Below are 25922 nucleotides of genomic sequence, written 5' to 3' on the forward strand. Positions count from 1 at the left end.
GGCTGGCTGGCTGTATGCTACGCGGGGCTGGCTGGCTGTATGCTACGCGGGGCTGGCTGGCTGTATGCTACGCGGGGCTGGCTGGCTGTATATATACTACGAGGAGGTGGCAGGCTGTATGCTACACGGGGCTGGCTGGCTGTATATATATACTACGAGGAGGTGGCAGGCTGGCTGTATGTTACGCGGGGCTGGCTGGCTGTATGCTACACGGGGCTGGCAGGCTGTATATATACTACGAGGAGCTGGCTGTATACTACATGGGGGCCGGCAGGCTGTATACTACATGGGGGCTGGCTGGCTGTATACTACATGGGGCTGGCTGTATACTACATGGGGGCTGGCTGGCTGTATACTACATGGGGGCTGGCAGGCTGTATACTACATGGGGGCCGGCTGGCTGTATACTACATGGGGGCCGGCTGGCTGTATACTACAGGGGGCTGGCAGGCTATATACCATAGGGGGCTGGCTGTATACTACAGGGGGCTGGCAGGCTGTATACTGGGAGATTGTGACCAATGCATTTCCCACCCTCGGCCTATACTCAAGTCAATAGTTTTTCCCAGTTTTTTGGTGGTAAAATTAGGGGTCTCGGCTTATACTCGAGTATATATGTTTTGTTTCTTTACTTATGTTACCATATATTTACATGGGACGACACAATGGCTCAGATCTATCATTAGTGATGCAGTAAGGCACCACATGCACCAGCACGGCTTCTCCGCTCAGCAGTGGATCAGGAACCTACTTCATCAGGTCCAAATAACTAAAACAATTACAAATGATAATGTAACTGAGGCGTAAAATACACATACAAAAAAATCCTATAAAATATGAGATATAAATACATAGGGGGAGATTTATCACAAGCGTCTGAGGTAAAACTATTCTAGTTGCCCACGGCAACCAATCAAAGCTCAGCATTAAGTTTATATAAAGCCGTGGGAAAATCAAAGCTGAGCTCTGTAACATCTCCTATTGCCGAATTTATGGGTGACAGGTCCTCTTTAAGGTATTTAAGAAGTGTCAGCAACACATTTGTGCTGCACTATTCTGCACTGAAGGGGGCGCTCCTGTGCACAGACCATGCCACACATTTATCATGCAAAGTCTGACAGAATTGTGCTGCACGCCCCATGGTAGAAATGCACCAAAAAAATGTTGTTGACCTCTGTCGGAGCCGCGCAGGAGGGGTCAGATTCCAGAAGTCCTGAATCCTGCGCCCCCTGCACTATACACAGGACACTGCATATATATTTTTGATGAATGTAACAATACTATAGATTACACACAGACGTGAGCGGTGGGAGAGGGGTAACTGGTGACATCCCTGCCTCTCCATGTGCCCAGCCATTAAAGTATCAGAACCTTCTACAATAACTTGTGGCTCCTTCCTTGCGTTCATCATTCAATCAGCAGCCATTTTCATGCAGGACGTTGCCCCCTGTCACATATAAAAACAGGTGAAGCAGATCCTTGAAGCAGTAGACACTGAAACAATGAAATGGCCACAGCCCGGAGTCCTGATCTAAACCCAATAGAAAAGCCCTGGAAAGTCCTTGGTGACAAAGTTCTGGCCAAGAAACCCACAACAGTCACAGAACTGAGGGAGAGACTGGAAGAAGAGACGAGCACATCCCAGCAGTGATCAGTGATGTCTTGTGGCCGGACTGAAGTCCTGTGGCCGGGGCTGGGGTCCTGCGGCCGGGGCTGAGGTCCTGCGGCCGGTGCAGAGGTCCTGAGGCCGGGGCTGAGGTCCTGAGGCCGGGGCTGAGGTCCTGAGGCCGGGGCTGAGGTCCTGAGGCCGGGGCTGAGGTCCTGGGGCCGGGGCTGAGGTCCTGTGGCTGGTGCAGAGGTCCTGTGACTGGTGCACCAGTTGATGAAAATCAGATAATATATTTAGACAGTCTCATGATTTGATGATTATTCATTTATTTATATAGCGCACACAGATAACGCAGCACTGCACAGACCAGTCCCTGTCCCCAATGGGGCTCACAATCTAATCAATCTACCAGGATTATTTGGAGTGTGAATTGGACAGGGCGAATTGGAAAATTCCCAATATCATTCCCCCCAACATGCAACATCAACACATTCGGTGGACCCCATCTACGAAAACACTCCTGCAGCTTAGGCCACACTCTGCTCCACGTTAGGCCACGAAAACCCAACCAGTGCACACTCACCTGATCTGGGATTAAACCCAATGACCTACCACAAAGCCGGAGCTTAGCCTTCCTCTGCCCAGTACACGAAAGAATTGCCAAAAACCCACACAACACATTTTCCTGCCCCTGAGAAATATAAACAGTATTTCAACAGCAACATTCAAACCCAAAATTATAGAAGAAGCAAAAATACATATGAGGGCGGGAGATCCAGCATCCAAAAAATGTCAGTGAAGAATCGCTGTTAAGACATAGTAGAATATTTTCATTTTCTTCTCTTTAAAAAATAAACACGGTGAAGAACATGGAGACACAAAAAACAACCAAAACAAAAGGAGACAAAAATTTTTTTGGATGCTGGATCTCCCGCCCTCATATGTATTTTTGCTTCTTCTATAATAATGTTTATACTGGATTTCCAGGCAGTTAAAGGGACTTTCCGTGCACCCGGCCGAAATTCACATTGAGACAACTGCAGCCTTCAGAGGGGTGAGCCGTTACCATATTTTTCTCTTTTTTGTTTATTCAAACCCAAAACCTCCCCCCTAACTACCCTTTCCCACTTCTGTTACTCCAACAGTCCTGGCCTGACAAAAGATTTGAACCGCTGTGACTCCCATCTGCCAATTCTCATAATCTCCTCCTTCCTCATTCCCCCCCTTGCCGCCTCTATGGCTGCCCCAATCCTAAAGGAATGAGAGCTTTATTCCCCCGGGCATAATTCAATCTGAGCCAAACATCCCCTAAAAACTGCAAGAAACTGAAACTTGGAAAGGGCAGAACAATCCTCGTGTACTAGTAAAGATCTGCCCTCTTGCCACCGTACATCCAGAAAGGCCTCATACACCGGGCAAAAATTACATCCCACCAATCTATGTAATTTTAAGAACCCCTTCCCCTTTCTATCTGTCTTTGACCCAAACAACCAAATATGCATAGCCTCATTCACCTTCTTAACATGTCTGACCTGCACTCCCCCTTCACTCTTCCGATTACTGCTAACCAACTCCCCTATGCGAAAAGCCCCCCAAAAATGCCCAAGAATACGCTAACCGAAACAACAAAACCTCATAACTTGACCTACAAACTGCCCCCAACTCTTGCATTATTTTACCCAACAACTCAAAAGACACAGGTCTTCTGCCGTCCTGTCTGACCCTTGCTTTACAAAACCCTTAGTTGCTTGTCTTATAAAAAAGGTTGTGCCGAGTCTTCACCCCCCAGCAATTTAAACAAAAAGGATAGCGCTGCCAGATTCTTATGTATCACTGACCCCGACACCCCTCCATCAAACAGTAACGCCATAAAGCAGAACAATTGATCGCCCTTTGCTCACCCAAAGCCACCCATTCATCTGTGAACAAAAACCAACTCTTCCAAACCTTTCTGTACGCTTCCCAGGTAGCCGGGGACAATGATCGCCGAATCCAATGAAGAAACCTTACCAAACTAAATCCCCGGACATTGCAATGGTTCTCTCGCTGCCTCTGGCACCAGACTCCGAAATCTGTCTAACTGTAGACGAGACAATGCATCGGCAATGTTATTGTCCACATCTGGGACATGCACAGCCTTAAACATTGGGGCAGATTTACTTACCTGGTCCATTCGCGATCCAGCGGCGACGCTGATTCGTGTCTTCCGGCTATTCACTAAGGTAGTGTGCCCGATGTCCACCAGGTTTCGCTGCTGCGCTGAAGTCCGCCGAGGTCCGCCGGAGTTCACCAAGCTATGCTGGGTGCAGGTAAGTGCGTGTCAAGCGACACATTTTTTAAAAAAAATACGGAGGTTTTTACGAATCCGACGGGTTTTCCGATGGCCACGCCCCTGAATTTCCGTCGCACGCATGCCGGCACCGATGCGCCACAATCCGATCTCGTGCGCCAAAAACCCAGGGCAATTCAACGCAAAACGGTAATTTTAGGCCAACCCGACGTAAAAACGCGAATTGGGCTCTTAGTAAATTACCCCCATTATGTTCCACCTTAAACATAATAACACCAAATGTTGTAGCAATTTTATCACTGGTGAAGATGAGGCTGACTGTATGTTGATGACGTCCACCACCGCCATATTGTCTCAGTGGAATACCACACACTTGTTACCCAGCTGTGTACCCCACAATTCAACTGACACAATGATGGGAAACAACTCCAGCAGGCAGAGGTTTTTTGTGAATCCTGACTCCACTCAGCTCCCTGGCCAGCTGCCCACACTCCATTTCCCTTGAAAAAACGCCCCAAAGCCCACCGAACCTGCAGCATCTGTGAATAAATCTAGTGCTATGCTAGACACTGGTTCCTCCATCCACAGGGTCTTGCCGTTGTAACTTACAAGAAAATTATCCCAAACCCGTGAATCATTCCTATGTTTCCGCTTTAATCTAATCAGGAATTCCCGCCGTCTTACCCCCGCCGTCGCCTGCGCCAGTCTCCTACAGAAAACCCTCCCCATTGGCATGATACGACAAGCAAAATTTTATTTTCCCAACAATGACTGTAACTTTTTGAAAGATATTTTTGTCTTAACAATCGCTTCCTGTACTCTTATTCGCAAATCCTCCAACCGACACTCCATCGTCATTGAATCTATCTCAATTCCCAAAAAACACAAACAAGTGACAGGGCCCTCCGTTTTGTCTTTTGCTAGAGGTACCCCAAATTTATGGAACACGTATTCCAGCGTCTGCAGCAACACCCAACACCCCCATCCCTTACTCGGGCCCACACACAGGAAATCGTCTAAGTAGTGAATCACCCTCTGTGACCCCGACTCTTGCCTAATCACTAGAGATGAGCGAGCACTAAAATGCTCGGGTACTCGTTATTCGAGACAAACTTTTCCCGATGCTCGAGTGCTCGTCTCGAATAATGAGCCCCATTGAAGTCAATGGGAGACTCGAGCATTTTTCAAGGGGGCCAAGGCTCTGCACGGGAAGCTTGGCCAAACACCTGGGAACCTCAGAAAAGGATGGAAACACCACAGAAATGGACAGGAAACAGCAGGGGCAGCATGCATGGATGCCTCTGAGGCTGCTTAATCGCACCATTATGCCAAAATTATGGGCAACAGCATGGCGATGACAGAGTGACCGAATGAGGCTAGATAGCATCTAAAACATCCAATAATTGACCCTTACACTATAGGGGACGGCATGCAGAGGCAGCGGCAGCAGCGGCAGGCTAGAGAGTGTCATGGCGACATACCCTAAATGGACTCAGGTTTCACCAAAGGAGGTGAGCAAGAAGCACTGAAATGATTTCCTATGTGAACAAAAGGTTGATGGTATATTTAGTCGATAACACAGCATGGTGGCAACATAGTGACCAAGTTCCATAACGTATCTAGTGAAACACCCGAAAAATGAGCCTGACACAGCTCGTTTGATAAAGGGACGACATGTGGAGGCAGCCATGGAGACGACTTCCATGATTAAGAGTGACTACTGGGGCATCCATATTGCGCTGCTATGATTGCAACTTCAGGTCTTCAGCATGGTGACAGATGGGCCGAGTTCCATTATGTATCTGGTGAAACACCTGAAAATTCTGCCTGACACAGCTCGTTTGATAAGGGGATGATGTGCTGCATATCCTCTCGTGCTCCAGCGTCTGGGGTATAGAGAGTTGAAAGTTGCGCATGGAGACATTGGTGGACGCTGTGGAGGATCGTGGAGGCAAAATGGACAGGAAACAGGGGGCAGCATGCATGGATGCCTCTGAGGCTGCCTAATCTTGGGATGGAGCTGGCGGTCCGCTGCCAGGCGAGCTTGTCCAAGCCCCTGTCTCTCGGCTCCTCCCCACCCAAAATGGGCTTGGGGGCCAGAAGCGTTTACTTTGAAAAAATTATAATTTTCAAAGCAGGCCGGGTCGTTTGAATATTTCACATAGGAATAATGGAATAGCATAGTGGTTCTATTTTTAATATTTTTTTCGGAAATGGTTCCATGATTAAGAGCGACAGTATGGGGCATCCATATTGCGCTGCTATGATTGCAACTTCAGGTCTCCAGCATGGCGGCGACAGATGGGCCGAGTTCCACTATGTATCTGGTGAAACACCTGAAAATTCTGCCTGACACAGCTCGTTTGATAAGGGGACGATGTATGGAGGCAGTGAAGTAGTAGTAGATTAAAGGTGCTGCAGCATAGTTTTAACTGCAGCACCTTTAATCTACTACTAGTTCACTGCCTCCATAATAATAATAATAATAATCTTTATTTATATAGCGCCATCATATTCCGTAGCGCTTTACAAATCATAGGAAACAAATACAAATGTAATGTAACAGAGCACAACATTTGTATGGAACAACAGGAGTGAGGTCCCTGCTCGCCAGAGCTTACGGTTTATGAAGATGATGGGGTAACACGAGGTAAAAGAATTTTTAATGGTCAAGCCATTCTTCTTAGGGAATAGAACAAAATATAATAAATGGAATTGCTGTCGCTTGAACCACGCAGCTGTCATCTTATATACCAGGTCCAGGGTGAATGGGACTGCAGAGAAGTCTGGTGCCTGTTGGTTGCTGGATAACAGATGGGAGGACGACACAGGACGGGTTAGTAGAAGAGTTAAAACTTCATGCAGTTAATGAGTGTTATAGGCTTGCCTAAAGAAATGGGTTTTAAGAGCACGTTTGAAACTTTGGAGGTTAGGTATTAGTCTGATAGTCCGGGGCAGAGCATTCCATAGAATTGGTGCAGCTCTAGAGAAGTCTTGGAGACGCGAGTGGGAGGTCCGCACTAGAATAGAGGTTAATCTAAGATCACTGGCGGATCTAAGAGCACGGGTTGGGCGATATACTGAGATAAGAGAGGAGAGGAAGGGGGGTGCAACATTATACAGAGCTTTATGGATGAGGGTTATTATTTTAAACTGTATCCGAAAGGAGACTGGCAGCCAGTGCAGCGACTGGCATGAACTGTAGGCATACATGGTCCCCTTATCAAACGAGCTGTGTCAGGCAGAATTTTGGGTTGTTTTCATGGCTTCCACAACAAACTTGTTAACTTTGTCGCCACCCTGCTGTGTAATCCACAAAATATACTGGCAAACTTTTATCATGTACCGATATTATTTGAGCGCTTCTTGCTCACCTCCTTTGGTTCCTCTCTGCCACCCATTGGTTTGAAGCCTGAGTCCATTTAGGGTATGTCGCCATGCCACTCTCTAGCCTGCTGCCGCTGCCTCTGCATGCCGTCCCCTATAGTGTCAGGGTCAATTATTGGATGTTTTAGATTCATTCTGTCACTCTGTCATGGCCATGCTGTTGCCCATAGTTTTGGCATAATGGTGCGATTAGGCAGCCTCAGAGGCATCCATGCATGCTGCCCCTGCTGTTTCCTGTCCATTTCCGTGGTGTTTCCATCCTTTTCTGAGGTTCCCAGGTGTTTGGCCAAGCTTCCCTGTGCAGAGCCTTGGTCCCCTTGAAAAATGCTCGAGTCTCCCATTGACGAGCACTCGAGCATCGGGAAAAGTTCGTCTCGAATAACGAGTACCCGAGCATTTTAGTGCTCGCTCATCTCTACTGTGCACCATAATAATAACTGTGCTCTATAATAATAACTGTGCTCCATAATAATAACTGTGCTCTATAATAATAACTGTGCCCCATAATAATAACTGTGCTCTATAATAATAACTGTGCTCCATAATAATAACTGTGCTCCATAATAATAACTGTGCTCTATAATAATAACTGAGCTCTATAATAATAACTGTGCTCCATAATAATAACTGTGCACCATAATAATAACTGTGCTCCATAATAATAACTGTGCTCCATTATAATAATTGTGCTCTATAATAATAACTGTGTTCCATAATAATAACCTTGCACCATAATAATAACTGTGCTCCATAATAATAACTGTGCTCCATAATAATAACTGTGCATTATAATAATAACTGTGCTCCATAATAATAACTGTGCACTATAATAATAATTGTACTCCATAATAATAACTGTGCACTATAATAATAACTGTGCTCCATAATAATAACTGTGCTCTATTATAATAACTGTGCACTATAATAATAACTGTGCATTATAATAATAACTGTGCTCCATTATAATAATTGTGCTCTATAATAATAACTGTGCTCTATAATAATAACTGTGCTCCATAATAATAACTGTGCTCCATAATAATAACTGTGCACTATAATAATAACTGTGCACCTTAATAATAACTGTGCACCATAATAATAACTGTGCTCTATAATAATAACTGTGCTCCATAATAATAACTGTGCTCCATAATAATAACTATGCTCTATAATAATAACTGTGTTCCATAATAATAACTTTGCACCGTAATAATAACTGTGCTCTATAATAATAACTGTGTTCCATTATAATAATTGTGCTCTATAATAATAACTGTGCTCCATAATAATAACTGTGCTCCATAATAATAACTGTGCTCTATAATAATAACTGTGCTCCATAATAATAACTGTGTTCCATAATAATAACTGTGCTCCATAATAATAACTGTGCACCATAATAATAACTGTGCACTATAATAATAACTGTGCACTATAATAATAACTGTGTTCCATAATAATAACTTTGCACCATAATAATAACTGTGCTCCATAATAATAACTGTGCTCTATAATAATAACTGTGCTCCATTATAATAATTGTGCTCTATAATAATAACTGTGCTCTATAATAATAACTGTGCTCCATAATAATAACTGTGCTCCATAATAATAACTGTGCATTATAATAATAACTGTGCTCCATAATAATAACTGTGCACTATAATAATAATTGTGCTCCATAATAATAACTGTTCTCCATAATAATAACTGTGCCCCATAATAATAACTGTGCACCATAATAATAACTGTGTTCTATAATAATAATTGTGCTCCATAATAATAACTGTTCTCCATAATAATAACTGTGCACTATAATAATAACTGTGCACCATAATAATAACTGTGCACCATAATAATAACTGTGCTCTATAATAATAACTGTGCTCCATAATAATAACAGTGCTCTATAATAATAACTGTGCTCCATTATAATAATTGTGCTCTATAATAATAACTGTGCTCCATAATAATAACTGTGCTCTATAATAATAACTGTGCTCCATTATAATAATTGTGCTCTATAATAATAACTGTGCTCCATAATAAAAACTGTGCTCCATATTAATAACTGTGCTCCATAATAATAACTGTGCCCCATAATAATAACTGTGCACCATAATAATAACTGTGCTCCATAATAATAACTGTTTAGCATAATAATAACAGTGCTCCATAATAATAACTGTGCTCCATAATAATAACTGTTTAGCATAATAATAACAGTGCTCCATAATAATAACTGTGCTCCATAATAATAACTGTGCCCCATAATAATAACTGTGCTCCATAATAATAACTGTTTAGCATAATAATAACAGTGCTCCATAATAATAACTGTGCTCTATAATAATAACTGTGCTCTATAATAATAACTGTGCTCCATAATAATAACTGTGCTCTATAATAATAACTGTGCTCCATAATAATAACTGTGCTCTATAATAATAACTGTGCTCCATAATAATAACTGTGCCCCATAATAATAACTGTGCTCCATAATAATAACTGTGCCCCATAATAATAACTGTGCTCCATAATAATAACTGTGCACCATAATAATAACTGTGCTCCATAATAATAACTGTTTAGCATAATAATAACAGTGCTCCATAATAATAACTGTGCTCCATAATAATAATAATAATAATAATAATAATAATAATAATAATAACTGTGCACTATAATAATAACTGTGCTCCATAATAATAACTGTGCCCCATAATAATAACTGTGCTCTATAATAATAACTGTGCTCTATAATAATAACTGTGCACCATAATAATAACTGTGCTCTTTAATAATAACTTTGCTCCATTATAGTAATTGTGCTCTATAATAATAACTGTGCGCTATAATAATAACTGTGCTCCATAATAATAACTGTGCCCCATAATAATAACTGTGCACCATAATAATAATAATAATAATAATAATAATAATAATAATAATAACTGTGCTCCATAATAATAACTGTGCTCCATAATAATAACTGTGCTCCATTATAATAATTGTGCTCTATAATAATACCTGTGCTCTATAATAATAACGGTGCTCCATAATAATAACTGTGCTCCATAATAATAACTGTGCTCCATAATAATAACTGTTCTCCATAATAATAACTGTGCTCCATAATAATAACTGTGCACTATAATAATAACTGTGTTCCATAATAATAACTGTGCACTATAATAATAACTGTGCCCCATAATAACTGTGCTCCATAATAATAACTGTTCTCCATAATAATAACTGTGATCTATAATAATAACTGTGCTCTATAATAATAACTGTGCCCAATAATAATAACTGTGCACCATAATAATAATAATAATAATAATAATAATAATAATAACTGTGCTCCATAATAATAACTGTGCTCCATAATAATAACTGTGCTCCATTATAATAATTGTGCTCTATAATAATACCTGTGCTCTATAATAATAACGGTGCTCCATAATAATAACTGTGCTCCATAATAATAACTGTGCTCCATAATAATAACTGTGCACCATAATAATAACTGTTCTCCATAATAATAACTGTGCTCCATAATAATAACTGTGCACCATAATAATAACTGTTCTCCATAATAATAACTGTTCTCCATAATAATAACTGTGCTCCATAATAATAACTGTGCTCCATAATAATAACTGTGCACCATAATAATAACTGTGCACTATAATAATAACTGTGCCCCATAATAATAACTGTTCTCCATAATAATAACTGTGCTCCATAAAAATAACTGTGCTCCATAATAATAACTGTGCACTATAATAATAACTGTGCACCATAATAATAACTGTTCTCCATAATAATAACTGTGCTCCATAATAATAACTGTGCTCCATAATAATAACTGTGCACCATAATAACTGTTCTCCATAATAATAACTGTGCTCTATAATAATAACTGTGCTCCATAATAATAACTGTGCACTATAATAATAATTGTGCTCCATAATAATAACTGTGCTCCAAAATAATAACTGTGCACTATAATAATAACTGTGCCCCATAATAATAACTGTACTCTATAATAATAACTGTGCTCTATAATAATAACTGTGCTCCATAATAATAACTGTGCTCCATAATAATAACTGTGCTCCATAATAATAATTGTGCTCTATAATAATAACTGTGCTCAATAATAACTGTGATCTATAATAATAACTGTGCTCTATAATTATGACTGTGCTCCATTATAATAATTGTGCTCTAAAATAATAACTGTGCTCCATAATAATAACTGTGCTCCATAATAATAACTGTGCACTATAATAATAATTGTGCTCCATAATAATAACTGTGCACTATAATAATAACAGTGCTCCATAATAATAACTGTGCACTATAATAATAACTGTGCACTATAATAATAACAGTGCTCCATAATAATAACTGTGCTCCATAATAATAGCTGTGCTCTATAATAATAACTGTGCTCCATAATAATAACTGTGCACTATAATAATAATTGTGCTCCATAATAATAACTGTGCTCCATTATAATAATTGTGCTCTATAATAATAGCTGAGCGCTATAATAATAACAGTGCTCCATAATAATCACTGTGCTCTATAATAATAACTGTGCTCCATTATAATAATTGTGCTCTATAATAATAACTGTGCTCTATAATAATAACGGTGCTCCATAATAATACCTGTGCCCCATAATAATAACTGTGCTCTATAATAATAACTGTGCTCCATAATAATAACTGTGCTCCATAATAATTACTGTGCACCATAATAATAACTGTGCTCCATAATAATATTAATAATAATAATAATAGTAATAATAATAATAATAATAACTGTACACCATAATAATAACTGTGCTCCATAATAATAACTGTTTACCATAATAATAACTGTGCACCATAATAATAACTGTTTACCATAATAATAACTGAGCTCTATAAAAATAACTGTGCTCCATTATAATAATTGTGCTCTATAATAATAACTGTGCGCTATAATAATAACAGTGCTCCATAATAATAACTGTGCTCTATAATAATAACGGTGCTCCATAATAATAACTGTGCTCCATAATAATAACTGTGCACCATAATAATAACTGTGCTCCATAATAATAACTGTGCTCCATTATAATAATTGTGCTCTATAATAATAACGGTGCTCCATAATAATACCTGTGCCCCATAATAATAACTGTGCTCTATAATAATAACTGTGCTCCATAATAATAACTGTGCTCCATAATAATAACTGTGCTCCATAATAATATTAATAATAATAATAATAATAATAATAATAACTGTGCTCTATAATAACTGTGCTCCATAATAATAACTGTGCTCTATAATAACTGTGCTCCATAATAATAACTGTGCACCATAATAATAACTGTTTACCATAATAATAACTGTGCTCTATAATAATAACTGTGCTCTATAATAATAACGGTGCTCCATAATAATACCTGTGCCCCATAATAATAACTGTGCTCTATTATAATAACTGTGCTCCATAATAATAACTGTTTACCATAATAATAACTGTGCACCATAATAATAACTGTGCACCATAATAATAACTGAGCACTATAATAATAACTGTGCACCATAATAATAACTGTGCTCTATAATAATAACTGTGCTCCATTATAATAATTGTGCTCTATAATAATAACTGTGCGCTATAAAAATAACTGTGCTCTATAATAATAACTGTGCTCCATTATAATAATTGTGCTCTATAATAATAACTGTGCGCTATAATAATAACAGTGCTCCATAATAATAACTGTGCTCCATAATAATAACTGTGCTCTATAATAATAACAGTGCTCTATTCTAATAACTGTGCTCCATAATAATAACTGTGCTCCATAATAATAACTGTGCTCCATATTAATAACTGTGCTCTATAATAATAACTGTGCTCCATAATAATAACTGTGCTCCATAATAATAACTGTGCTCCATAATAATAACTGTGCTCTATAATAATAACTGTGCTCCATAATAATAACTGTGCTCTATAATAATAACTGTTTACCATAATAATAACTGTGCACCATAATAATAACTGTTTACCATAATAATAACTGTGCTCTATAATAATAACTGTGCTCTATAATAATAACGGTGCTCCATAATAATACCTGTGCCCCATAATAATAACTGTGCTCTATTATAATAACTTTGCTCCATAATAATAACTGTGCTCCATAATAATAACTGTGCTCCATAATAATATTAATAATAATAATAATAATAACTGTGCTCTATAATAACTGTGCTCCATAATAATAACTGTTTACCATAATAATAACTGTGCACCATAATAATAACTGTGCACCATAATAATAACTGAGCACTATAATAATAACTGTGCTCTATAATAATAACTGTGCTCCATTATAATAATTGTGCTCTATAATAATAACTGTGCGCTATAAAAATAACTGTGCTCTATAATAATAACTGTGCTCCATTATAATAATTGTGCTCTATAATAATAACTGTGCGCTATAATAATAACAGTGCTCCATAATAATAACTGTGCTCCATAATAATAACTGTGCTCTATAATAATAACAGTGCTCTATTCTAATAACTGTGCTCCATAATAATAACTGTGCTCCATAATAATAACTGTGCTCCATATTAATAACTGTGCTCTATAATAATAACTGTGCACCATAATAATAACTGTGCTCCATAATAATAACTGTGCTCTATAATAATAACTGTGCTCCATAATAATAACTGTGCAGTATAATAATAACTGTGCTCTATAATAATAACTGTGCCCCATAATAATAACTGTGCACCATAATTATAACTGTGCACCATAATAATAACTGTGCTCCATAATAATAACTGTGCTCCATTATAATAACTGTGCACTATAATAATAACTGTGCTCCATAATAATAACTGTGCTCCATAATAATATCTGTGCTCCATAATAATAACTGTGCATTATAATAATAACTGTGCACCATAATAATAACTGTGCACCATAATAATAACTGTGCTCCATAATAATAACTGTGCTCTATAATAATAACTGTGCACCATAATAATAACTGTGCTCCATAATAACTGTGCTCCATAATAATAACTGTGCTCCATAATAATATCTGTGCTCCATAATAATAACTGTGCACCATAATAATTACTGTGCTCTATAATAATAACTGTGCACCGTAATAATAACTGTGCTCCATAATAACTGTGCTCCATAATAATAACTGTGCTCTATAATAATAACTGTGCACCATAATAATAACTGTGCACCATAATAATAACTGTGCTCCATAATAATAATTGTGATCCATAATAATAACTGTGCTCCATAATAATAATTGTGATCCATAATAATAATTGTGATCCATAATAATAACTGTGCTCTATAATAATAACAGTGCTCTATTATAATAACTGTGCACCATAATAATAACAGTGCTCCATAATAATAACTGTGCTCTATAATAATAATTGTGATCCATAATAATAACTGTGCTCTATAATAATAACAGTGCTCTATTATAATAACTGTGCTCCATAATAATAACAGTGCTCCATAATAATAACTGTGCTCCATAATAATAACTGTTCTCCATAATAATAACTGTGCACCATAATAATAACTGTGCTCTATAATAATAACTGTGCTCCATAATAATAACTGTGCATTATAATAATAACTGTGCACCATAATAATAACTGTGCATTATAATAATAACTGTGCACCATAATAATAACTGTGCTCTATAATAATAACTGTGCTCCATAATAATAACTGTGCTCTATAATAATAACTGTGCACCATAATAATAACTGTGCTACATAATAATAACTGTGCTCTATAATAATAACTGTGCACCATAATAATAACGGTGCACCATAATAATAACTGTGCTCTATAATAATAACTGTGCTCCATAATAATAACTTTGCACCATATTAATAACTGTGCTCCATAATAATAAATGTGCTCTATAATAATAACTGTGCTCCAAAATAATAACTGTGCACTATAATAAGAACTGTGCTCCATAATAATAACTGTGCACCACAATAATAACTGTGCTCTATAATAATAACTGTGCATTATAATAATAACTGTGCACCATAATAATAACTGTGCTCCATAATAATAATTGTGCACAATAATAATAATAATAATAATAATAATAATAATAATAACTGTGCTCCATAATAATAACTGTGCACCATAATAATAACTGTGCTCTATAATAATAACTGTGCACCATAATAATAACTGTGCTCCATAATTATAACTGTGCACCATAATAATAACTGTGCTCCATAATAATAATTGTGCTCCATAATAATAACTGTGCACTACAATAATAACTGTGCTCTATAATAATAACTGTGCTCCATAATAATAACTGTGCACCATAATAATAACTGTGCTCTATAATAATAACTGTGCTCCATAATAATAACTGTGCACTATAATAATAACTGTGCTCTATAATAATAACTGTGCTCCATAATAATAACTGTGCTCCATAATAATAATTGTGCTCTATAATAATAACTGTGCGCTATGATAATAACTGTGCTCTATAATAATAACTGTGCACCATAATAATAACTGTTTAACATAATAATAACAACTGTGCAGCATAATAATAACTGTGCTCCATAATAATAACTGTGCTCCATAATAATAATTGTGCTCTATAATAATAATTGTGCTCTATAATAATAACTGTGCGCTATGATAATAACTGTGCTCTATAATAATAACTGTGCACCATAATAATAACTGTTTAACATAATAATAACAACTGTGCACTATAATAATAACTGTGCAGCATAATAATAACTGTTTAGCATAATAATAATAACTGTGCCCCATCATAATAACTGTGCTCCATAATAATAATAACTGTGCACTATAATAATAACTGTGCACTATAATAACAGTGCACTATAATAATAATTGTGCTCCATAATAATAACTGTGCCCCATAATAATAACTATGCTCCATAATAATAACTGTGCTCCATAATAATAACTGTTCTCCATAATAATAACTGTGCTCTATAATAATAACTGTGCACCATAATAATAACTGTGCACCATAATAATTACTGTGCTCCATAATAATAACAGTGCATTATAATAATAACTGTGCTCCATAATAATAACTGTGCTCCATAATAATAACTGTGCACTATAACAATAATTGTGCTCCATAATAATAACTGTGCACCATAATAATAACAACTATGCTCTATAATAATAACTGTGCTCCATAATAATAACTGTGCACTATAATAATAATTGTGCTCAATAATAATAACTGTGCACCATAATAATAACTGTGCACCATAATAATTACTGTGCTCCATAATAATAACTGTGCATTATAATAATAACTGTGCTCCATAATAATAACTGTGCTCCATTATAATAATTGTGCTCTATAATAATAACTGTGCTCTATAATAATAACTGTGCTCCATAATAATAACTGTGCTCCATAATAATAATTGTGCACCATAATAATAACTGTGCTCTATAATAATAACTGTGCTCTATAATAATAACAACTGTGCACCATAATAATAACTGTGCACCATAATAATAACTGTTTAGCATAATAATAATAATAACTGTGCCCCATAATAATAACTGTGCTCCATAATAATAACAGTGCACTATAATAATAATTGTGCTCCATAATAATAACTGTGCACCATAATAATAACTGTGCACCATAATAATTACTGTGCTCCATAATAATAACAGTGCATTATAATAATAACTGTGCTCCATAATAATAACTATGCTCCATAATAATAACTGTGCTCTATAATAATAATTGTGCTCTATAATAATAACTGTGCGCTATGATAATAACTGTGCTCTATAATAATAACTGTGCACCATAATAATAACAGTGCTCCATAATAATAACTGTGCGTTATAATAATAACTGTGCTCTATAATAATAACTGTGCACCATAATAATAGCTGTGCTCTATAATAATAATTGTGCTCTATAATAATAATTGTGCTCTATAATAATAACTGTGCGCTATGATAATAACTGTGCTCTATAATAATAACTGTGCACCATAATAATAACAGTGCTCCATAATAATAACTGTGCACCATAATAATAACAGTGCTCCATTATAATAATTGTGCTCTATAATAACCGTGCGCTATAATAATAACTGTGCTCTATAATAATAACTGTGCACCATAATAATAACTGTGCTCTATAATAATAACTGTGCTCCATAATAATAACTGTGCACCATAATAATAACTGTGCACTATAATAATAATAATAACAGTGCTCCATAATAATAACTGTGCTCTATAATAATAACTGTGCTCCATAAAAGTAACTGTTTAGCATAATAATAACAGTGCTCCATAATAATAACTGTGCTCTATAATAATAACTGTGCTCCATAATAATAACTGTGCTCTATTATAATAACTGTGCTCTTTAATAATAACTGTGCCCCATAATAACTGTGCTCCATAATAATAACTGTTTACCATAATAATAACAGTGCTCCATAATAATAACTGTTTACCATAATAATAACAGCGCTCCATAATAATAACTGTGCACAATAATAATAATAATAATAATAATAATAATAATAACTGTGCTCCATAATAATAACTGTGCTCTATAATAATAACAATAATAATAATAACTGTGCACTATAATAATAATAATAATAATAATAACAACTGTGCACTATAATAATAACTGTGCTCCATAATAATAACTGTTCTCTATAATAATAACTGTGCTCTATAATAATAACTGTGCTCCATAATAATAACTGTTCTCTATAATAATAACTGTGCTCCATAATAATAATTGTGCTCTATAATAATAACTGTGCACCATAATAATAACTGTGCTCCATAATAATAACTGTGCACCATAATAATAGCTGTGCTCTATAATAATAACTGTGCACCATAATAATAATTGTGCTCTATAATAATAACTGTGCTCCATAATAATAACTGTTCTCTATAATAATAACTGTGCTCCATAATAATAATTGTGCTCTATAATAATAACTGTGCACCATAATAATAACTGTGCTCCATAATAATAACTGTGCACCATAATAATAGCTGTGCTCTATAATAATAACTGTGCACCATAATAATAATTGTGCTCTATAATAATAACTGTGCTCCATAATAATAACTGTTCTCTATAATAATAACTGTGCTCCATAATAATAATTGTGCTCTATAATAATAACTGTGCACCATAATAATAACTGTGCACCATAATAATAACTGTGCACCATAATAATAGCTGTGCTCTATAATAATAACTGTGCACAATAATAATAACTGTGCTCTATAATAATAACTGTGCACCATAATAATAGCTGTGCTCTATAATAATAACTGTGCTCCATAATAATAATTGTGCTCTATAATAATAATTGTGCTCTATAATAATAACTGTGCTCTATAATAATAACTGTGCTCCATAATAATAATTGTGCTCTATAATAATAACTGTGCACCATAATAATAACTGTGCTCTATAATAATAACTGTGCACCATAATAATAGCTGTGCTCTATAATAATAACTGTGCTCTATAATAATAATTGTGCTCTATAATAATAACTGTGCGCTATAATAATAACTGTGCTCTATAATAATAACTGTGCACCATAATAATAACTGTGCACCATAATAATAACTGTTTAGCATAATAATAATAATAACTGTGCCCCATAATAATAACTGTGCTCCATAATAATAACAGTGCACTATAATAATAACTGTGCTCCATAATAATAACTGTGCTCCATAATAATAACTGTGCTCTATAATAATAACTGTGCACCATAATAATAACTGTGCTCTATAATAATAACTGTGCTCCATAATAATAACTGTGCACCATAATAATAACTGTGCTCTATAATAATAACTGTGCTCCATAATAATAACTGTGCTCCACAATAATAACTGTGCACCATAATAATAACTGTGCTCCATAATAATAACTGTGCTCTATAATAATAACTGTGCTCCATAATAATAACTGTGCACCATAATAATAATAATAATAATAATAATAACTGTTTACCGTAATGATAACTGCGCTCTATAATAATAACTGTGCTCTATAATAACTGTGCATCATAATAATAACGGTGCTCCATAATAATAACTGTGCTCTATAATAATAACTGTGCTCTATATTAATAACGGTGCTCCATAATAATAACTGTGCTCTATAATAATAACTGTGCTCTATAACAATAACTGTGCTCTATATTAATAACGGTGCTCTATAATAATAACTGTGCTCTATAATAATAACTGTGCACTATAATAATAACTGTGCACCATAATAATAACTGTGCTCCATAATAATAACTGTGCTCAATAATAATAACTGTGCACCATAATAATAACTGTGCTCTATAATAATAACTGTGCTCCATAATAATAACTGTGCACCATAATAATAATAATAATAATAATAATAACTGTTTACCGTAATGATAACTGCGCTCTATAATAATAACTGTGCTCTATAATAACTGTGCATCATAATAATAACTGTGCTCCATAATAATAACTGTGCTCTATATTAATAACGGTGCTCCATAATAATAACTGTGCTCTATAATAATAACTGTGCTCTATATTAATAACGGTGCTCCATAATAATAACTGTGCTCTATAATAATAACTGTGCTCTATAATAATAACTGTGCTCTATATTAATAACGGTGCTCTATAATAATAACTGTGCTCTATAATAATAACTGTGCACTATAATAATAACTGTGCTCAATAATAATAACTGTGCTCCATAATAATAACTGTGCTCAATAATAATAACTGTGCACCATAATAATAACTGTGCTCTATAATAATAACTGTGCACCATAATAATAACTGTGCTCCATAATAATAACTGTGCTCTATAATAATAACTGTGCTCTATAATAATAACTGTTTACCATAATAATAACAGTGTTCCATAATAATAACTGTGCTCTATAATAATAATTGTGCTCCATAATAATAACTGTGCTCTATTATAATAACTGTGCTCTATAATAATGACTGTGCCCCATAATAATAACTGTGCACCATAAAAATAACTGAGCTCTATAATAATAACTGTACTACATTATAATAATTGTGCTCTATAATAATAACTGTGCTCTATAATAATAACTGTGCTCCATTATAATAATTGTGCTCTATAATAATAACTGTGCGCTATAATTATAACAGTGCTCTATAATAATAATTGTGCTCTATAATAATAACTGTGATCTATAATAAAAACTGTTCACCATAATAATAACTGTGCTCCATAATAATAACTGTGCTCTATAATAATAACTGTGCCCCATAATAATAACTGTGCACCATAATAATAATAATAATAACTGTGCTCCATAATAATAACTGTGCTCCATAATAATAACTGTGGCCCATAATAATAACTGTGCTCTATAATAATAACTGTGCTCCATTATAATAATTGTGCTCTATAATAATAACTGTGCTCTATAATAATAACTGTGCTCCATAATAATAACTGTGGCCCATAATAATAACTGTGCTCTATAATAATAACTGTGCTCCATTATAATAATTGTGCTCTATAATAATAACTGTGCTCTATAATAATAACTGTGCTCTAAATTAATAACTGTGCTCCATAATAATAACTGTGCACCATAATAATAACTGAGCTCTATAATAATAAATGTGCTCCATTATAATAATTGTGCTCTATAATAATAACTGTGCTCTATAATAATAACGGTGCTCCATAATAATAACTGTGCTCCATAATAATAGCTGTGCACCATAATAATAACTGTTCTCCATAATAATAACTGTGCTCCATAATAATAACTGTGCACTATAATAATAACTGTGTTCCATAATAATAACTGTGCTCCATAATAATAACTGTGCTCCATAATAATAACTGTGCACTATAATAATAACTGTGCTCCATAATAATAACTGTGCACTATAATAATAACTGTGCCCCATAATAATAACTGTGCACCATAATAATAATAATAATAATAACTGTTTACCATAATAATAACTGTGCACCATAATAATAATAATAATAATAATAATAATAACTGTGCTCCATTATAATAATTGTGCTCTATAATAATAACTGTGCGCTACAATAATAACTGTGCTCCATAATAATAACTGTGCTCCATAATAATAACTGTGCACTATAATAATAACTGTGCCCCATAATAATAACTGTGCACCATAATAATAATAATAATAATAATAATAATAATAATAATAACTGTTTACCATAATAATAACTGTGCACCATAATAATAATAATAATAATAATAATAATAATAATAATAATAATAATATCTGTGCTCCATTATAATAATTGTGCTCTATAATAATAACTGTGCGCTATAATAATAACTGTGCTGCATAATAATAACTGTGCTCTATAATAATAACTGTGCTCCATTATAATAATTGTGCTCTATAATAATAACTGTGCTCCATTATAATAATTGTGCTCTATAATAATAACTGTGCTCTATAAAAATAACTGTGCACCATAATAATAACTGTGATCCATAATAATAACAGTGCGCTATAATAATAACTGTGCTCCATAATAACTGTGCTCCATAATAATAACTGTGCTCCATAATAATAACAGTGCGCTATAATAATAACTGTGCTCTATAATAATAACTGTGCTCCATTATAATAATTGTGCTCTATAATAATACCTGTGCTCTATAATAATAACTGTGCTCCATAATAATAACTGTGCTCCATAATAATAACTGTGCACCATAATAATAACTGTGCTCCATAATAATAACTGTGCACCATAATAATAACTGTGCTCCATAATAATAACTGTGCACCATAATAATAACTGTTCTCCATAATAATAACTGTGCTCTATAATAATAACTGTGCACTATAATAATAACTGTGCTCCATTATAATAATTGTGCTCTATAATAATAACTGTGCTCTATAATAATAACTGTGCCCCATAATAATAACTGTGCACTATAATAATAATTGTGCTCCATAATAATAACTGTGCACTATAATAATAACTGTGCACCATAATAATAACTGTGCCCCATAATAATAACTGTACTCTATAATAATAACTGTGCTCCATAATAATAACTGTGCTCTATAATAATAACTGTGTTCCATAATAATAACTTTGCACCATAATAATAACTGTGCCCCATAATAATAACTGTGCTCTATAATAATAACTGTGCTCCATTATAATAATTGTGCTCTATAATAATAACTGTGCTACATTATAATAATTGTGCTCTATAATAATAATTGTGCTCTATAATAATAACTGTTCTCCATAATAATAACTGTGCTCCATAATAATAACTGTGCTCCATAATAATAACAGTGCTCTATTATAATAACTGTGCTCCATAATAATAACTGTGCCCCATAATAATAACTGTGCTCCATAATAATAACTGTGCTCTATAATAATAACTGTGCACCATAATAATAACTGTGCTCCATAATAATAACTGTGCTCTATAATAATAACTGTTTACCATAATAAGAACTGTTTACCATAATAATAATAATAATAATAATAACTGTGCACCATAATAATAACTGTGCTCTATAATAATAACTGTGCACTATAATAATAACTGTGCTCCTTAATAATAACTGTGCTCTATAATAATAATTGTGCTCTATAATAATAAATGTGCACTTTAATAATAACAGTGCTCTATAATAATAATTGTGCTCTATAATAATAACTGTGCTCTTTAATTACAACTGTGCACCATAATAATCACTGTTCTCCATAATAATAACTGTGCTCCATAATAATAACTGTGCTCTATAATAATAACTGTGCTCCATAATAATAACTGTGCTCTATAATAATAACTTTGCACCATAATAATAACTGTGTTCCATTATAATAACTTTGCACCATAATAATAACTGTGCACCATAATAATAACTATGCTCCATAATAATAACTGTGCTCTATAATAATAACTGTGCTCCATAATAATAACTGTGCTCTATAATAATAACTGTGCTACATAATAATAACTGTGCACTATAATAATAATTGTGCACCATAATAATATTAATAATAATAATAATAATAATAAATGTGCTCTATAATAATAACTGTGCTACATAATAATAACTGTGCACTATAATAATAATTGTGCTCCATAATAATAACTGTGCACCATAATAATAACTGTGCTCTATAATAATAACTGTGCACCATAATAATAACTGTGCTCCATAATAATAACTGTGCTCTATAATAATAACTGTGCACTATAATAATAACTGTGCACCATAATAATAACTGTGCTCTATAATAATAACTGTGCACTATAATAATAACTGTGCTCCATAATAATAACTGTGCACTATAATAATAACTGTGCTCCATAATAAAAACTGTGCACCATAATAATAACTGTGCTCTATAATAATAACTGTGCGCTATAATAATAACTGTGCTCTATAATAATAACTGTGCTCCATAATAATAACTGTGCACCATGATAATAACTGTGCTCCATAATAATAACTGTGCACCATAATAATAACTGTGCTCTATAATAATAACTGTGCTCTATAATAATAATAACAACTGTGCTCCATATTAATAACTGTGCTCCATAATAATAACTGTGCTCTATAATAATAATTGTGCTTCATAATAATAACTGTGCTCCATAATAATAACTGTGCTCCATAATAATAACTGTGCACCATAATAATAACTGTGCTTCATAATAATAATTGTGCACTATAATAATAACTGTGCTCCATAATAATAACTGTGCTCTATAATAATAACTGTGCTCTATAATAATAATAACAACTGTGCTCCATATTAATAACTGTGCTCCATAATAATAACTGTGCTCTATAATAATAACTGTGCTCTATAATTAAAACTGTGCTCCATAATAATAACTGTGCTCTATAATAATAACAGTGCATTATAATAACTGTGTTCTATAATAATAACAGTGCATTATAATAATAACTGTGCTCCATAATAATAACTGTGCTCCATAATAATAACAACTGTGCTCTATAATAATAACTGTGCACCATAATAATAACTGTTCTTTATAATAATAACTGTGCTCCATAATAATAACTGTGCTCTATAATAATAACTGTGCTCCATAATAATAACAACTGTGCTCCATAATAATAACTGTGTATTATAATAATAACTGTGCACCATAATAATAACTGTGCACCATAATAATAACAACAGTGTTCCATAATAATAACTGTGCTCTATAATAATAACTGTGCTCTATAATAATAACTGTGCCCCATAATAATAACTGTGCCCCATAATAATAACTGTGCACCATAATAATAACTGTGCACCATAATAATAACTGTGCTCCATTATAATAACTGTGCACTATAATAATAACTGTGCTCCATAATAATAACTGTGCTCCATAATAATATCTGTGCTCCATAATAATAACTGTGCATTATAATAATAACTGTGCACCATAATAATAACTGTGCACCATAATAATAACTGTGCTCCATAATAATAACTGTGCTCTATAATAATAACTGTGCACCATAATAATAACTGTGCTCCATAATAACTGTGCACCATAATAATAACTGTGCTCCATAATAACTGTGCTCCATAATAATAACTGTGCTCCATAATAATATCTGTGCTCCATAATAATAACTGTGCATTATAATAATAACTGTGCACCATAATAATAACTGTGCACCATAAAAATAACTGTGCTCCATAATAATAACTGTGCTCTATAATAATAACTGTGCACCGTAATAATAACTGTGCTCCATAATAACTGTGCTCCATAATAATAACTGTGCTCTATAATAATAACTGTGCACCATAATAATAACTGTGCTCCATAATAATAATTGTGATCCATAATAATAACTGTGCTCCATAATAATAACTGTGCTCCATAATAATAATTGTGATCCATAATAATAACTGTGCAGCATAATAATAACTGTGCTCCATAATAATAACTGTGCTCTATAATAATAACAGTGCTCTATTATAATAACTGTGCACCATAATAATAACAGTGCTCCATAATAATAACTGTGCTCCATAATAATAACTGTGCATTATAATAATAACTGTGCACCATAATAATAACTGTGCATTATAATAATAACTGTGCACCATAATAATAACTGTGCTCTATAATAATAACTGTGCTCCATAATAATAACTGTGCTCTATAATAATAACTGTGCTCCATAATAATAACTGTGCTCCATAATAATAACGGTGCTCCATAATAATAACTGTGCTCCATAATAATAACTGTGCTCTATAATAATAACTGTGCACCATAATAATAACAACAGTGTTCCATAATAATAACTGTGCTCTATAATAATAACTGTGCTCTATAATAATAACTGTGCCCCATAATAATAACTGTGCAGTATAATAATAACTGTGCTCCATAATAATAACTGTGCACCATAATAATAACTGTGCTCTATAATAATAACTGTGCCCCATAA

At 34.0% G+C, this 25922-nt stretch overlaps 1 pseudogene; it reads right to left on the reverse strand.

The window, feature by feature from the left end:
- LOC140075963 (uncharacterized) overlaps window positions 1-25922 on the reverse strand; it is a 290951-nt pseudogene that overhangs the window by 111378 nt on the left and 153651 nt on the right.

Source organism: Engystomops pustulosus, chromosome 8 (genome assembly GCF_040894005.1).
Source record: "Engystomops pustulosus chromosome 8, aEngPut4.maternal, whole genome shotgun sequence".
In the NCBI taxonomy this organism is placed as follows: Eukaryota; Metazoa; Chordata; class Amphibia; order Anura; family Leptodactylidae; genus Engystomops; species Engystomops pustulosus.